We start from the raw sequence: 18,368 nt of genomic DNA on the forward strand, positions 1-18,368 counted from the left end.
ACAGGCGTGCACAACTGCGCACCCAGCCTCCACATCTTGACAGTTGTGAATTCATTGGTTGCAATGAATACAGAAGTGGTATGTGTCTTTCAGATTCCTATTTCAGTTCTTTTGGATAAATAGCCAGCATAATCATAAGGTAGTTACATTTTAAATTTTTTGGAGGAAACACCATACTGTTTTCTACAGTGACTGTATCATTTTGTATTCCCACCTACAGTGTAGAAACAAGGGTTCCAATTTTCCACATGTTGCCTTTTGTTTTTGTTATTTGTTTGTTTGTTTGTTTTTCATAATAGCTATCCTAACAGGTGTGATGTGAATCTCATTGTCAGGTTGATTTGCATTTTTTTGATGATTAGTGACATTGAACATTGTTGCTCATTTGCATGTCTCCTTTGGATAAATGTCTATTAGCCCTTCTTAAATCAGATTGTTAGAGGTTTGTTTGTTTTGCTACTGAGTTGTAGCAGTTCTGCATTTTGGAAATTAACTCCTTAACAGGTATATGGTTTGCAAATACTTTCTCCCATTCTATAACCTATAGAATTCACTCGATTGTTTCCTTTGCTGTGGCGGCTCCTTCATTTGGAATAGTCCAATTTTTCTATTTTTGCCTGTGCTTTTGGTGTCTTATCCATGAAGTAATTGCCAAGACCAATGTTCTGAAGCTTTTCTCCTATGTTTGCCCTGTTGCCCAACCTGGAATGCAGTTGCGCAATCTCTGCTCACTGCAACCTCCACCTCCTGGGCTCAAGCGATCCTCCCACCTTAGCCTCCCGAGTAGCTGAGACTACAGGGGCAGGCCACCAGGCCTGGCTAATTTTCTGTAATTTTTGTAGAGATGGGATTTTACCATGTTGCCCAGTCTGGTCTCGAACGCCTGGGCTCAAGCAATCCACCCCCGTCAGCATCCCAAAGTGCTGGAATTACAGGTGTGAGCCACTGAGCCCTGCCTGAGACCTTGTCTTAAACAGCAGCAGCAGTAGCAGCAACAACAACAACAACAAAAACAACAAACCAAACCAAACAACAACAACAAAAAACCAGTATGATACTGATACAAAGACAAACATAGAGACCAATGGAACAGAAGAGAGGGCTGGAGAAGTGTAATGCCTCCTGGTTTATTGTTTTTTTTCTCAAGATTATTTAGTGATTCAGGGTCCTTTGTAGTTTCATATAATTTTAGGATTGTTTTCTCTATATCTGTACAAATGCCAGTGGGATTTTGATAGAGGTTGCATTAAATCTGTAAATCACTTTGGGTAGTATGAAAACTTTAAGTCTTCCAATCTATGCATGTGGGATGTCTTTCCATTTGTTTGTGTCTTTTTGATGGATGTTTTATGGTTTTCAGTGCACAAGTGTTTCACTTTCTTAATTAAGTTTAACTAAGTATTTTATTATTTTTGGTGCCACTGTATTAGGAGATTATCTTCCTAATTTTCTCTTCAGCTAATTTGTTGTTGGTGCATAGAAACACAATTGCTTTTTAATGCTGATTTCATATCCTGCAACTTAACTGACAGTTTTTAAAATGGAGTCTTTAGGGTGTTCTCTATATAAGGCCATGCCATCAATTAACTGATTTTTGTATGTGAAGCATCTTTGCATCCAAAGGATAAATTCCACTTGTTCATGGTGTATGATTATTTTAATGTGCTGTTGAATACAGTAATACAGTTTGTTAATATTCTGTTGAAGACTTTTGCATCTATGTTCACCAGGGATACTGGCTTTTAGTTTTCTTGGTAATGTATCTGTCTTTGATATCAGGGTATTTCTAGCCTCATAAAATGAGTTTGAGGCTGGGCGCGGTGGCTCACGCCTGTAATCCCAGCAATTTGGAAGGCCTAGGCGGGTGGATCACCTGAGGTCAGGAGTCGGAGACCAGCCTGATCAATATAGTGAAACCCGGTCTCTACTAAAAATACAAAAATTAGCCAGGCGTGCTGGTGGGCGCCTGTAGTCCCAGCTACTCGGGAGGCCGAGACAGGAGAATTACTTGAATCCTGGAGGCAGAGGTTACAGTGAGCCGAGATCGTGCCACTGCACTCCAGCCTGGTGACAGAGCATGACTCTGTCTCAAAAAAAAAAAAAAAAAAATCTTTATTATTTCGTCCCTTCTGCTAACTTTGGACTTAATTTGTTCTTCTACTTCTTTGAGGTATAAAAATTAGATTGTTTAACCGGGCGCGGTGGCTCATGCCTGTAATCCCAGCACTTTGGGAGGCCGAGGCGGGCGGATCACCTGAGGTCGGGAGTTCAAGACTAGCCTGACCAACATAGAGAAACCCTGTCTCTACTAAAAATACAGTATTAGCGGGGCGTGGTGGCGGGCACTTGTAATCCCAGCAACTTGGGAGGCTGAGGCAGGAGAATTGCTTGAACCTGGGAGGCAGAGGTTGCGGTGAGCCGAGATTGTGCCATTGCACTCCAGCCTGGGCAACAAGAGTCAAACTCCGTCTCCAAAAAACAAAAAACAAAACAAAACAAAAAAAAAAAACAAAATTAGCCGGGTGTGGTGGTTCACATCTGTAATCCCAACTACTGGAGAGGCTGAAGCATGAGAATTGTTTTAACCTGGGAGGTTGCAGTGAGCTGAGATTGTACCACTGCACTCCAGCCTGGGTGACAGAGTGAGACCTTGTATCCAAAAAAAAAAAAAAAAAAAAAAAGAAAAGAAAAGAAAGGAAGAAAAAGAAACCTGGTGTAATTTTGATCTTAATTTTTTAAAGACATGCTTTGTAACCTAATGTGATCTATCCTGGAAAATGTTCCGTGTACCCTTGAGAAGAATGTATGTTCTGCTGCTGTTGGGTGGAATGTTCCTAACAGGTCTATTAGGGCCATTTGATTTTCTTCTGATTTTTAACATATGGGGACTATGACCTCCCTCCCTAGACAGGTAGTATATGGGGACTACCTGTCTTTGGTACTGTAGATGGCATACGACCTGCACCTTCCGCTGGAGCACTTTTTTTCTACCCTCCCAACCTGGATGCAGGTCTGGATCTCAGCCCTAGTATATGGGGACTATGACCTAGTATATGACCTAGTATATGGGGACTATGACCTCCCTAGACAGGTAATTCAGGGAATTTTTTCTACTTTTAATTATTGTGACCTCTAGTGTTTACTTCAGTTAACATCTGTAACTTTAGTTAAAAAGGACAAAACTCAAAACACCAAGGGGGCAACAGAGACTTGAAATTCCAGTAGGACCGTAGTTTTTGTTCCTAGTGGACCAAAAGGACTTACATGATTCTTCTGATTTTATGAATTCTGTCAGATTCTTAGAAGTAAATGTAATAGGCTGTCCCTTAGATAAAATTAGACCGTAATTCAGATTCTGTATATTCTGAGATGATAAAGGGTAGAGGAGGCCATTATTAAAATGGCCTTAAATGTCATGCATGCTAGACCTTTAACTACTTCTCTAGTCTTACTTAAAATCATACCTTTTTTTGCTTTATGTACTCTAGCTACACTGGCCCTAGTGTATTAATTCCTCTTATTTATAAGGTTGTCTCCCACCACAGGGCCTTTTTACATGCCATTTCCTATTCTTGGAAAACTCTCCTTTCTCCAATGCATTCTCTGGACTCCAAATCAATAAATAATTTTCTAGGGACTTTCCTAAACATTTAAGTGTGTGACACCTGCATTACTCATAGCAAAATGTATCTCTCCTCGTAGCAAGTTCTACATTAGTTTGTAAGGCAACTTGATTAATGTGTTTCTCCCTCAATGGAATGTAAGTTCTATTAAGGCAGGTACAATGTCTGTTCTTGTTCACCAATGAAGCCCTACTGTCTAACACATAGACTAGTTTATAATAGGCACTCAATAAATATTAGTGAAAGAAATGTGTCACCTTCGCGCGGTGGCTCATGCCTGTAATCCCAGCACTTTGGGAGGCCGAGGTGGGCGGATCAACTCAGGTCAGGGATTCCAGACCAGGCTGGCCCATATAAGAAGCAGCTACCACCCCTAGGGCTGAGGGCTGAGATCGAGCACGCAAGTATTCTCTTCCCCACTAGGGCTGAGATCCAGACCTGCATCTAGGTTGGGAGGGTAGAAAAAAAGTGCTCCAGCGGAAGGTGCAGGTCATGTGCCATCTAGAGTACCAAAGAAAACTGTTCATGGGGAAGTCTGTTACCAGAGATGCTCTAAAGGAGGTTCCCCCAAAGTACTGCTGGCCACCATGGACTGCAGGAGGTTCCTACTAGGTAAACTGCTCAGGCTGTGGGAGCCAGGCCACTGTGCACAGTAACTCCAAGAGATTATTTCCTCCAGCAATGTCTCTCCATCGCCCTCTATTGACAAAATTTAACATTGAGCTAAACTGCGAAAGAAAATATTTAAAGGGCCCAGCTTCGTTCCATTGTTATGGAGCAAGGAAAAGTGATTTTGCTGCTGAGAGGTAATAAATAGATAACTGGACAGAAGAGAAAATGCTGACTTTCTTTGGACTGATTCGAATTCAAACACACTTTTATATCCTTGTCCAAGTGCACAATCCATGGTGAAAGTTTAAGAGCTGTCAAAAATTTTGTTTTGGCCGGGCGCGGAGGCTCACGCCTGTAATCCCAGCACTTTGGGAGGCCGAAGCGGGTGGGTTACCTGAGGTCAGGAGTTCGAGACAAGCCTGGCCAACATGGCGAAACCCCATCTCTACTAAAAATACAAAAATTAGCGGAGCGTGGTGGTAATCCCACCTACTCGGGAGGCTGAGGGAGGAGAATCGCTTGAACCCGGGAGGCAGGGGTTGCAGTGAGCCGAGATCGTGCCACTGCACTCCAGCCTGGGCAACAAGAGCGAAACTCTGTCTCAAAAAAAAAAAAAAAAAAAAAAGTGTTTCCTCTCTGTGCTTCAGCAAAAAAAGAGCAAGTCCAATTCCCCGAAGGGCTCAAAGCGAAGCGCTCTTTCTTAGAAATCCCCGAGGAAACTCCCTCCACGAAAAACCCGCAAGTGCTGCTCTCTGGATTCCAAGAAAGCCAGTCTCACCTGCGAGGTGCAGGCGGGTGGAGTTCTGGGACTCCGGTGCCTATTGGGATTGACACCACCGGGGTCACTCAGACGGAGATCAGAAAAGGAGGATGAGGGTGAGGGTTCGGCGTGGGGTAGAGAAAGGTGTGACGCGGGATTCAGCGCCACGTCGCTGGGTGACGGAGGGAGTACAGAAGTTGAGGGTTCACGTGCTTGGCAAAAAGCAAAGATTCTATTGGTTCAAATAAAAATACTCAAAAACAGCATTAGCGGTGGAAGAAGAGCTACTCTTTTTGTTTCCGCCCGGTTTCGAACCGGGGACCTTTCGCGTGTTAGGCGAACGTGATAACCACTACACTACGGAAACCAACAGTTACGAAACTTCTTCTTTTTGACCTAAAAGACTAGTCCTGAATTTTCCCCCTTTCCCTCCACCCCCACCTCAGATTTTTTTTGATTATGGTGAATTACACACTTTCACATTTGCTATTTATAATATAAAAACTCGATGTCCTAATTTAAGTTGAGGAACATATGATAAATAATTGGTTTGTACTTTTTTGTATAATAAACTATATTTCCCAGTAGTTACTTATACAAAGAAGAGGCATAGAATTAATTTGGGAAAAGTAATTTGTTAAGATTTATGCATCTATGAATCTATGAACTAATTTTTAAACCTATTTCCAGTATTTAGATGTTCTTCCCATTGTTTTATACTTTAAAAAATACTGATTAGTTTTCAAATTTATAGATATAAATGGTTTAATGTTATATAATGTTTATATAACATTATATATAATGTTTATATAACATTATATATAATGTTATATAACATTATATATAATGTTTATATAAAATTATATATAATGTTATATAATGTTTATAAGATATAAACATTTTAATGTTTAGTTGTAACCAACTAGTAGCTTCAATGATAACTCAATTCGAAGGAATTCTATAAAAAGTAGAACATTATGCTTCCCATAACAAAAATAGTAAATAACTGGCTAATGACTTAACCTGACTATAGTGTAGTCTTTGGTGCTCTAATTAGAAGAGAAGCTCTTTTCTTTCTAGAAATACTTGCCGACCTCCTTGTGGAAAACCCTCCCTTTCCGCTGTCTGCATTCGGATAAGAACCAGATCACCAGGGAGATGCAGACCAGGGGGACACTTCCTCCTGTTAACACTAGCCGGGCTGGTGGAACCCAGCCGACCATGCAGGAGGGAGGAGCTGGCAACGCCCTGAACGGTGGGAAGGGAAAGCATGCGGGGTGTCAGCGTCTCTAGGGTTTGGATAAGCCGATTTCAAGTCCAGGACAGGAGAGAAAACAAAAGAGTTCTGTTCAAATAATAATAATAATAAATCTTACTGAGTTTCAAACCAAGGGTCTTTACTGTATTGGGCAAATGTGATAACCACAATACCAGTAAAACTTGCCTTTGGTCCCATGTCTCTTCTACAGGAAAAAAAAAAAAATACAGTTTTTCCAGATGCCCCAGGTTCTATAATCTCAAAGCTGCCCTTTCTTCCCAGAAACTCTCACAGTGGTGGTACGTTTCTTGCCCTTGTACTTTTAGCGTACTAAAACCAACAGCCAAACTTTATCATTTTAGCAATCCAAGTATTCACCCATGAGCCCCAATTTCTTTGCAAATGCCAGGCAAGAAAACCTCAAGTAGATAGAGAAGTAGAGAGCAGATGATTTGATTTTTTAAAAAAATTCTACCATAGTGTCCTTATCTTATCCATGCAACTTGTTCTGATCTTCCTCTTTCTAGTGCCAGAAAATGACCCTTTTAGGAACCCGGACCTGTAAGACTGAGCTCTTGGGACTATTAGCATTTGTTACAGAGCAGGTAAGCTTCAGGATGAGATATACTGGGGAACAGGTACAAGGTTACAAGATTGGATTCTATGTCACAAATAATTATTTCTCTGGAATGTGACAGTTCAATGCTATTTGATTTAGAAAAGGAGGATAAAACGCTCGTGTATTTTTTTCTTTTCTTTGTTCTTCTCTCCCTTTTCACTGTCTTCCTCTATCTACTTTCACTGCACACCTAGAAGCAAGCTGCCTTCTTCCAGATTCCTCCTTATAACTTCACTTTGCATATAAACACCACACACTCTCTGTGCTTAGAGGTGGTGGTTGGGCTGCCAGACCAGTCTGGAGAAAGTCTGTGCTTACTTTTTCCTCTACTTAGTATTCTTTCTTCCATGGGTGCCAGGAACAGAGAGCCCCTTCTCACCTTGAGATCATGTGAGCTGGTAGTAGCTGGATCATGAATAATTGAAATGCTGTGGGTAACAACTGAAAGAAAGACTGTAATTCCCAATTAACAAATTAGACTGTATTTCCCAATTAACAAATCAAGACCAGATTAGCAGCAACAATGATCATTAAAAATATTGTTAAAGAAAAAAAGAAAGAAAAAAGATAAAAAATATTGTTAAACTGGACATAGTGGTGCACCTGTAGTTCTAGTTACTCTGGAGACTAAGTAAATCAGGAAGATCACTTGAGCCCAGGAGTTTGAGGTTGCATGTGCAATGATTGTGTCTGTGAAAAGCCACTGCCCTCCAGCCTGGGCAATATAGGGAGACTCCATCTCTAATTTAAAAAAAATTGTTGTAAACACATTTGTTTCATATTAATTAAAATAAATTATTGGCTGGGCACAGTGGCTCATGCCTGTAATTCTAGCACTTTGGGAGGCTTAGGCGGAATGATCACTTGAGCCATGAGTTCGAGACAGCCTGGGCAACATCGCGAGATCCCCATTTCAAATTTTTTTAAAAAGAAAAATAAATTATTGAGCTACAAACAATGTGCCAGACAATTGTGACCCTATGTTGTCACTAGGAGTACCAGAGGCATGCAGGACAAGATTACACAATCCTAACTCTCAAGGAGAAGAAAGAGGAACATGAGCAGCCAATATGCCATAAGCAAAAAGTGGAGCAACAGACGTACAGATTGCGAAGCATTTGGATGGTAGTATAGAGAGGAGGCATCTTCTTAGTCCTTATGAACTGGCAGGGCAGATCTGGCAGGGATCTTTGGAGCCAAAATATCTGAGTACAATTCCTTCCTCTGCCACTTTCTCATCATATGTAGGGTTTCAGGCAAGCTATTTGGCTTCTTCATGACTCTGTCTGTGCTGGTAAAATGGATATGGATACAGTGTCTACCTCATAGAATTATCATAAACTCAATTAAGAAAAACTCCCTGAAGTGTTTCAGACAGTGCTCAACTTACAGAAGTAGTTACTGCTTTTATTTTTAGTATTACTTTCAGCCTTGTCAAGCCTCCTGAGTCAAGATCTATCCCTGTCATTTCGGGTTTACATTTGAGCAAGTTAAGGCTTGAACAATGTGCTGAGGTTATGCTAGCTAGGAAAGGACACCACCAGGTGTGTTTGTCTCCAGAACTGGTGTTCTTGACCACCATGCTATACTAGGTAGTTTTATAAACCCCTGTTTATGACGAAAAAAGATTATAGAGAATATTATGGACCTCCTTATTTCCATGATCCTACTTCAACAATTAGTCTCTCCTCCCTCTGCCAAGCCCCCATGATAATTTAAAGCAAATTTAGACATTTTCATCTAGCAACAGCTTTTTGTGGCATTTTCATAGCATATGCTTCCATTTAACTTTGTAGTTAATGAGGAAATTTGTTGAGCTGTTCTCCCCTGGGCGGGAGAGATGCCATGCAGGGAGTCCTAAGCTTCCCATTGTCCCTCAGATCAGTAAAGAAGACCAGCCCTAAGCTGCTGACCACAGGTTCATGGGACTCTTCTGAGGGAATGTGAGGCCCAGAACTTACGCTAGTGATTCTCCAGGTGGACTATTCCTAAGATTCCCTGCCATACCCTCTTCTAGTGCAGAGGGTCTCTGGTATGGCCCACAAGTCTTAATTTTTAGAAGCTTCCAGGTGATTCAGAAGCTGAGGACCTTTGGGAAGATTTTGACAATCCTTTCATTAATGACAAATTTGTTTCATCTTAAAAAACAAAACTTCACCCTTGTATGTGTGGAGGAGGACACTATAGTGAAATTAAAGAAAAAAAAGTCAAATTATCTGCTCCCTCCATCTACCTGAGGTTTTCTTGCTTGGCATTTGCAAAGAAATTGGGCGCATGGGTGAATACTTTGATTGCTATAAAGCGTAGAGTTTGGCCGTTGATTTTAGTACACTAAAAGTGCAAGGGCAAGAAACATACCACCACCTTGACAGTTTCTGGGAAGAAACTTAACGGCACCTTCTGGACCCAATCCGCGTGGCGCAGTGGCCTAAAGAGGCGACCGAACCTGCATCCCTAGCTCCGCCTTCCCGGTCCCTGCACACCCCGGCAGCCTCCGCGCGATTCTTCCCGCCCCCGACACCCGCCGCCACACAAAGGCGCTGCGTCCTGGCGGCCAGCGGGGGCTTAGTCTAGGCCCGGCAGGGTTTTCTGGAAGACCAGAGGGCCACCAGGTCACCGAGGTGGGAAGTGAAGAGAGGTTCGACGCTGCCTCAGGCCTGGGCCTGGCCGGTGGGAGACACAGCAAGGACTCTGGGAGCCTGCAGAGCAGAGGCCGCCGCGGGGCCGGGCCCCCGCCTCCTCCTCAGGTCCAAGACCAGAGGGTCTGCAGGGCCCCAGAGCAGCTGGCCGCGCTCCGCTTCCCACCGCGCTCTCTGCTGGAACTCATGTGGTTGTTTATCCTTATTTTGCTAAATTTCTTTATTTGCTGTAACAGTTTGTGTGTGTGTGTTTGAGTGTGTGTGTGTAATTTTCAGGGTTTTCTATATATAAAAATCATGTCACGGCCAGGCTTGGTGGCTCACACCTGTAATCCCAGCACTTTGGGAGGCCAAGGTAGGAGGATCGCCTGAGCCCAGGAGTTCGAGACCAGCCTGGGCAACATGGGCAACATAGCGAGACCCTAGTCTCTAAAATTTTTTTTATTAGCCGGGCATGGTGGCAGGCGCCTGTGGTCCCAGTTACTCCGGAGGATGAGGCAGGGTAATCGCTTGAACCAGGGAAGTCGAGGCTTCAGTGAGGCATAATTGCTCTGCTGCATCCCAGCCTGGGTGACAAAGAGAGATCCCATCTCTCTCTCAAAAAAAAGTCATGTTATCTGTGAACATAGATAATTTTACTTTTTCCTTGCCAATACTGTGCTGAATAACATGGTGAAAGTGGGCACCCATTATTCCTGATTGTAGGAGAAAAATTTTCAGTCTTTCGCTGTTGAGAATGATATTAGTTGTATGTTTTTCATAATTGGGCATTATCAAGTTGAGGAAGTTTCCTTCTATTCCTGGTTTAAATTGTGTGTGTGTGTGTGTGTGTGTGTGTGTGTGTGTGTGTGTGTCTTTTGTTTGTTTGTTTGTTTTGACAGAGTCTTGCTCTGTCACCCAAGCTGGAGTGCAGTGGCCGCGATCTCGGCTCACTACAGCTTAGACCTCCAGGGCTCAAGCAATCCTTCGACTTCAGCCTGCCAAGTAGCTAGGATCATAGGCGTACAACACCACATTTAGAAGTCCCTGAGAAAATTATCTTGGAGGAAAACTCGCAAGTCCGACTATTGGTTTTCCAAGGAAGCCAGTCTCGCCTGTGAGGAGGGATCCTGCTCGCCCTGGGAGCCTACTCAGACACCATGGGGAATGGGAGGTGGGGCTCAGAGCGTGCAGGCTTGGTTTTTTTCCCCCTCGGAACTCCTGAGTTCCAGTGATCTGCCTGACTCAGCCTCCCACAGTGCTGGGATTACAGGTGTGAGCCACTGCGCCTGGCCTATTACTTGTTTTAATAATAACAAAAAACAGCAAAATCTTGCAGAAGGTTGGAATGTAACCAAGCAGCTTAGCTTCAAACCACGTTTTAAAAACTTTGTTTCTTTCCTTCTTTCTCCCCGGTTTCTAGACATAGCTTTGAGACAAACTGCACATGTGTTTTCTTTTGTCGTCAATTACTGCCTTGGAATGGGCATTAAAACTGCCTTCCCTTTCGCATCTTATGCCCCCATGCCTTATGCTCATTTATTTACCTGGATGCTTGTTAAGCTCATACCATGCCCACTTATCTGGTCATATATTTCCTTAGAAGCTTCAGGGGCTGAATCCTGATGCAGACCAGACATCTCCAGAATTCTCTCTCCAGTAGGAGATTAATTCAAGGACAATATTCACTCTTGGCTAGAGATTATCTGCAAGATTGACTGTCATTAATTTGTAACTTGATTGGGCCTACAATGTCACTGGCCCCTTCACCAGGTGAAACAATAATTCAAGATAAGCCATCAGAATGAGACACCCACTGGGCACCTCCTGCCTCTTGCCCTTCTGCATTACAAGCTCCTCTCCTTGAAATGCTTGGCCTCTCTCCAGAAATTGGAGAGTGGCAAATTTTGGCCGGCCACTCTCCCCATTGCTAGCATGGATAATAAAACTTACTCTATTTTTAATTACACCTCATTCCTTTTTTTTTTCTTTTTTTTTCTTTGAGATGGAGTCTCACTCTGTTGCCCAGGCTGGAGTGCAGTGGCACGATCTCAGCTCACTGCAGCCCCGCCTCCTGGGTTCAAGCGATTCTTCTGCCTGAGCCTCCTGAGTAGCTGGGAGTACAGGCGCACGCCAGCACACCCAGCTAATTTTTGTATTTTTAGTAGAGACGGGGTTTCACCATATAGGTGAGGCTGGTCTCAAACTCCTGACCTCGTGATCCGTCCGCCTCGGCATCCCAAAGTCCTGGGATTACAGGCATGAGCCACCACGCCCGGCCTCATTCTTGTTCTTTTGGCTTTTTTCTACAAGTGACAATCAGCCAGACCCTCTTTCAGCTACAGGAAGAGTTTGATAAAGAGAATGCCTGAGCTCAATCTTGTGTGTTTTAAGGAAACAGAAAAAAAGGGAAAAGAAAAAGTCTTTTCCTGCCTTGTACCTCTGTCTAACTAAAAAGAGAGGCAGCTTCCTCACAGAAAAATATCACTGATCTTAAAACTGAATTCAAAGAAGTGAAGAAGGAAGTTTCTAGTGTTTCACTTCTGTGGATTTGGCCCAGAAAAATCCACAGAGAAGGTGTTAAAAGTCAGGTAATTTATCCTGCATCCCTTAGAAAGCCCTAGAGCCAATCAAAACTCTCCCCAAAGGGCTGAAATCAGGCCCTGAGGGTTGTGGGAGTGACAGAGCCATGTAAGCTCTCTGGATTCACAGGTTTAGGTCACTGCTGATGCATTCAATTACTATGGGAGGACATTTCATGCTGTCTAATTTTCATTCAATTGGATGATTCTCCCAAATCCTTCGTTCTTTACCATAAGTTTACTCATTATTTTAGATTTACCTCAAGGCACTTTCCCCTGGGAATTTTTCTGAGACCAGTGTGAGTTAGGTGTACTTCCTGTGTTTTGATTTGTCATACTAAAAATCTTACAAGTATGAATTTCTACATGAAATAAAGGTAAGATCTTAATCTTAACAATCTAGGTCTTAGATTTCACGGTATGGGCATTAAACAAGTGTTTATTTCTGTATAGCCTTTTTGATGAGTACCCAGCAATCCCACTTCTACGAATGTCTATCAGTGAAATTCCAGCTTAGCTCTGTAGTGGCTTCCTAGAATCCAGTCACTGCAGCAATTTCAGGCAGCAGAGAGTTGGGGCAACCTGCATGTCCATCACCAGAATGAGTAAGTACTGCAGTGAATACAAGTTTGTGTGAAGTTTCATGCTCTGCAGGAGTCACAACTAATGAAGCAGAGGTACATATATACCAAAAACAGGTGGATTTTTCAGTGCAAAGTAAAATCTAAGAAACAAAATGTATATCAGGATGTATAGTACAATACCAAAATTAAAATTACGGAGTTACACAAAATACAGTGGGTGAGGCAGTAGCTGAATGACTAATGCCAGAGGGAATGGTGGCAAATTGTGTGAAGAGGGGAAGAAACTAAGTTAAATTATCTGATTGGCACACTTGTCACCTCTTGGAAGACACCTGATTACACTCAGTCCCTTGCCCTCTTGCTGGCCAGGAAGATAACTGGTCACAGGTGGCCCCCTGACCCCACCTCACTCCACAGTTTCTTATGGCAAAGCGTTTCCTTGACAGAAAATGCTAAATGTCGCCAAAGCCCCTCCCTTGGGGTCCTGGTTTCTAAAAAGTCTTTTTTTCTGTAATCAAGAGATTAATGTTTGGGTGTGTTGGAAGGATACAGAAAAAGGCATAGCACAGTATGGACAATGGTCTTGAAATAAAATTCCTCCTTATTCTGCCTGAAGTTTCCTGACATGATGACATGGTATTTATGAGGATGTGGGTCACTGGGCGAAAGCCTTCCTTGGTCTTGAATCATGGATTTTGGGTATTGTTGGTTTTGGTGAATGGAATATATAAGGAAAGGAAAAAAGGGCCACAAATATGAAAATGCTCTAAAAGAAACAATAATTTCACAATACTGAACGTGAGTCATTCAGGAAATGTCCATTTTAAATTTTAAAGATAGCTCCTGGGTGAACGGTGGTTTTTGTAATGCAGTGGTTGTCACGTGTGCCACCCACGCGAAATGGAAACTGGGCAGAAATATCTCCTTATGGGTCTCTCTCCCTCTCTCACTCTCTACTTCAGCTTGGGTAATTTGTTTCACTAAACTCAACTCAAGCTCTCTTAAACCCAGGTCTGGTGCTTAAAACAATATGTCTTTATTCCCTTACAGGTCTAGGGGTCAGAAATCTGCAATCAGTTTCGGTGGACCAAAATGAAAATGTCAAACAGGGTGTCTGACACCCTCCAGAAGCACCAGAGGAGAAGCGGCTTTCCTTGGCCTTCCCAGGTTCTACAGGGACATTCCTTGGCTCATAGCTCCCCCTCCCATTTTCTTTCTTTCTTTTCTTTTTTCTTTCTTTTCTTTTCTTTTTTCTTTTTTTTTTTTTTTTGAGACAGAGTCTGGCTCTGTCACCCAGGCTGGAGTGCAGTGGCGCCATGTCGGCTCACTGCAAGCTCCGCCTCCCGGGTTCACGCCATTCTCCTGCCTCAGCCTCCCGTAGCTGGGATTACAGGCACCCGCCACCACGCTCGGCTAATTTTTTGTATTTTTAGTAGAGACGGGGTTTCACCGTATTAGCCAGGATGGTCTCGATCTCCTGACCTCGTGATCAGCCCGCCTCGGCCTCCCAAAGTGCTGGGATTACAGGTGTGAGGCACCGCGCCCGGCCTCCTCCTCCCGTTTTCAAAGTCACCAGCGTAGCATCCTGATTCAAGATCACATTGTCTTCTTTTTTTTTTTGTAGCCAAATCTCCCTCTGCCTCTCTCCCCTGGTGACGACAATGGCTGGGGTCTTGACTTGCCAAGGTAACTTTCGTTGGGGAGCAGAGAGTGGGATCCGCAGTGTTCTGGTGGCTGTTGGGATCTGGGCGCGAGGAAGGAGAGTGGCTCTCATGATTCTTTGCATTCTCAGTGCAGCGTGGCCCGTACTGGTCACCTGGGTATAGCTTTACTGAATTTCGCAGATCTGGAAACGGAGAAGGGACTGGATCTCCAAACTTGGACTGCCTTGGACTGCCCCTGGCCTGGAAGGTCTGGGCTCAGGACTCCGAGCTCAAGTCAGTCTGTTCCCCCAACCCCTAACCCACTGCATCCGGGTGAGGAGTTGGGCCCGAGCGCCACAGCGCAGGTAGGGTTGTTAGGAGCGAAAGACTGGAGACCCAGGGACTGTGGGGCTGGGCTGGTGGGGCCGCTGCTACCGACTAAGCAGTACAGGCCGCCTGGAAGACCGAAGGCGGAGTTCGCTGATGCGGAAGCCAAGGCATAGGGCAATAAGGATCCGCGCCATTTCTTGTGATGTCACCTGAAGCCTTGGCGGGTAGGTGCCTCTCATCCATTGGGAGGACAGGGCTCCAGCCACCGGCAGCTCTGAAAGAGTTTGAAGAATTTATTGTTCACAGATGGTATTTAAATGGACTTATTTCTAAAAGTCACATTCCTTTATTACTTATTTGTTATTAGAAGTACCCATTTTCATATGTGTTTAAAACTATTTGTGTCGCAAATTCTCAGGAGATTGATGCATCCCAGTTTACTCTTTTTGACATATGTTTTTACTCATAAATTAGGTTAAATTTCATACTTGTTTAATAAAATTTAGTTATTTGGTTACATTAAAATATTTGTATCCAGATAAGAAGTCTCTTCCTTCTCCTATGCTTTTTTGGAATTTAGAGCATATCTGAAATAAAATTAATTTACTTTTTATTACTAATTGGTTATATCCCATCAATTCATATTATTTCAACTATCTATTACTGTAAGCCAATTAGATTATACCTTTTTTCTTTAGTGTTTTTTGATTTATTAGTATTGATTTGTGCTGTTCTGTTGTGTTTTTTAGTTAAAGAAAAAATTATTCATGACACTAGCTAAACATGGTAAGGCAGATTTTATTCAAGGGGACTACTATAATGGAGTTTTGCAGTAGGGGAGATTGGGCTCAACTCCAAATACAAAAGAACAAGTGGAGCTTTACAGCAAAGGATCAGCGCGGGGGTTAGTGGCTGAAAAATTACTAAGAAGTAGGGTAGTTCTTTGCTAAACTGATGTAACAGTGTATATATATATATATATATATATATATATATATATATATATTTTTTTTTTTTTTTTCTTTTTTGCTAAAGACAGGCCAGGAAGGCCGAGCCCAGTGGCTCACGCCTGTAATCCCAGCACTTTGGGAGGCCGAGGTGGGTGGATCACTTGAGGTCGTGAGTTCGAAACCAGCCTGACCAACATGGAGAAACCGCGTCTCTACTAAAAATACAAAATTAGCCAGGCGTGGTGGCGCATGCCTGTAATCCCAGCTCCTCGAGAGGCTGAGGCAGGAGAGTCGCTTGAACCTGGGAGGCAGAGGTTGCGGTGAGCTGAGATTGCTCCATTGCACTCCAGCCTGGGCAACAAGAGCAAAACTCCGTCTCAAAAACAAACAAACAATCAACAACACGCACGCGCGCGCGCGCACACACACACACACACAAGACAGGCCAGGAGGCCAGGGTAATAAGATATCAAGGTGAGACATAAGGAATTTGGTAAAATATCTAGGGTGATCAGACCAAGGGTGGAGAATTTTCATTAAACTTAGCAGGATTCTTGCTAAAACTAGAATAAGTGAACCAAAGAAAAAACCCAAGGTCTGGGCTTTCAGTACTTATAAAGGAGTTATAAGTACTTGACTAGAGTTGGGTCAAGAAGGTCTTTGTCACTTTAGGCAAGTAACTGAGTTTCCTTTAATGGTGGCAATCTCAACATTCCCTTGGAAAATAAATCCACATCTGAAATGTGAGTGAATTTGGATAAATCATATTCAGAAATCAGACACCCATTGACTCGCAGCTGCTCCGGTATGTGAGAGCTGTCAACAAGGACATGTGCAAGTGGTGTTATACCCTCCTCTTAGGCCTAATCTCCCAGTGAGGTTGGGGATGAACAGGGGCCCAGTCATCTGTTTGCAGAAATGAAACCCCAGGGTGCAGTCAGAGAGACTTTTCCTACACTATTTCGTGGTACTTTGCGCCATTATCATTCTGTGGGTTCGGTCCTCCAGGCCATGCCTGAATATAAGGTTCTCACTTGCCTGGCCCTCATCTGATTAAGGACAGAAGTACAGGGTCCTTCTTTCTGATCCACTCAGGTCTTTAAAGTTCAAGCTAAAAACTCTTTCCCGGAGAAAGCCTCCAAGTGCCCCCCAGCACGGGGGCAAAGAGCAGTTTAATGTACAAGGGGTGAGAAAGAGGGTGGGGAGAGGAGAAATTGCCTCCCCAATCTCTCCTTCCCCATGGGGTCCCTTCTGCGTCCTCACTCCTGGCATTGGAGACCAAGGGGACAGAAGCTGAGATAGGGCCCTGGATTGCCTTCCCTAAAAAGATGTCCTTCAAAGCTTTGCCCAGCATATCCTGTTGCCCCTGAGGTATATAACCCAGGGTGGGTTACCTTTCAGGGTCCCTTAGCTGTGGTACAAATGAGGACCATGCAGTGGAGACTCCATCCACCCTGGCAGTTTTCTTGAACCTTGGGGGACTGGCTTGCTGTGCATCTTAGGCTTCTGTTGTCTCTTACTGCCTATCTGTGAACAATAAACCTGATTCATATAACTTGTGGCATGTGAATGTATTCTGTCTCATCTGACTGAGGCAAATAGTAAAACTGCAGCCCAGGATGCTGTGGGTGGAAATGTTCTGATTCCTGGTGGTTAGCATAGTAATGATTTTTGCTATTCTTCCCTCAGTGAGAGTTCTCCTTTGGGATTGGTAATTAGTGATCCTGCTTCATAAAATTGGTATAGCAGCACGGTCTGGTCTGACAGAACCATGACTTATGGGCTAAGAGGGAGGGGCAATGCCCTTCAGTACCCAGTCCAGGGAAGAGAGGTCAGTCTGGGGGTGCAGGAGCCAGACATGCTGCAGGATGTTTTATGGGGAAGGAGGAATGATAAGTGGGACATATGTCACCTCCCCACAGATGTGAATGAGCTGGCTGCATGGATTGAGGCAGAGAGAAAGGAATGTGGAAACAGAGGAGTGTGAAACTCTGTCCCCTAGCTTTGGGACACATATGTGATTGCTCATTCCCCAGGATGGAGATCTTGGGAAATGGACACTCAGACGCTAAGACACCCAAGAGGTTATAAGAAAAGTCTCTGAGGCACTTAAGAAGGAATGAATGTGCATGGTGCAGCCCGTCTTTACCCAGCAGTGCAAGAATGTTGGGGTAGCTCAGCAAGAAACCATCAAAATGCTCTCCTTCACAGAAAGACAAATTAGTGATCTCAAGGACAGCTATGGGCAAAAACCAAGAGAAGACATGTTTTCTTGGCTATCTCAGGTAGTTGATGAGGAGTGGCAGAACATTCTGCTGTCATGAAAAGAATGGCACAGCCTGGGTAGATTGGCTCACAACCCAGTGTTGCAGCAGATGTTCAGGGTGATCCAACAAGCTACAGGTGTAGATCACCACGCCCACAAGCTGGAATCTTTACTTATTTGGTTGGTGTCTAGCATTCTAGGCTCTTTTCCCATCCAGGGTGGTTTGCCTAAGCTTCCATTGTGCCCTTGGCAGTCAGGACATGAGACTGGCACAGCCTTGTGCAGGGTGGCCCCGGGCTCATGGCTATCCAACCTCCAGAAGGGGGAATTGGATGATACAATACTGTTTAGATGCAATATTGATGACTTCATAGAGCAGGGCCCTTGGCCCTGGCATAATCAATTGATTTTATTTCTTCCCCTTGGAATAGCCTTTGGCAAGGCCATCGAAAAGCTGTATCGTACTCTGCTAGCCTGGCAGCAGAATGGGGGTCAAATTTGACAAATTTAATCTGACAATTAA

The 18,368-nt window shown here is 43.7% G+C and overlaps 1 long non-coding RNA gene and 1 other non-coding gene across 4 annotated transcripts; one reads left to right on the forward strand and one right to left on the reverse strand.

Moving 5' to 3' along the window:
- Positions 1–5,289: 5,289 nt before the first annotated feature.
- On the reverse strand, positions 5,290–5,362 carry TRNAV-AAC (transfer RNA valine (anticodon AAC)). The gene has a single exon. It is a non-coding gene; the product is annotated as a tRNA-Val (tRNA).
- A 4,001-nt stretch (positions 5,363–9,363) lies between these two features.
- On the forward strand, positions 9,364–15,246 carry LOC129144357 (uncharacterized). 3 transcript variants are annotated; one of them, XR_010157933.1, is made up of 4 exons: positions 9,364–9,702; positions 13,707–13,823; positions 14,281–14,342; positions 14,449–15,246. It is a non-coding gene; the product is annotated as an uncharacterized LOC129144357 (long non-coding RNA). The 3 variants fall into 3 exon arrangements; XR_010157935.1 differs by having other exon boundaries at positions 14,501–15,246; XR_010157934.1 differs by lacking the exon at positions 9,364–9,702 and having other exon boundaries at positions 13,626–13,823; positions 14,501–15,246.
- The last annotated feature ends 3,122 nt before the right edge of the window (positions 15,247–18,368 follow it).

The sequence above is a fragment of the Pan troglodytes genome, chromosome 5 (genome assembly GCF_028858775.2).
Source record: "Pan troglodytes isolate AG18354 chromosome 5, NHGRI_mPanTro3-v2.0_pri, whole genome shotgun sequence".
Classification (NCBI taxonomy): Eukaryota; Metazoa; Chordata; class Mammalia; order Primates; family Hominidae; genus Pan; species Pan troglodytes.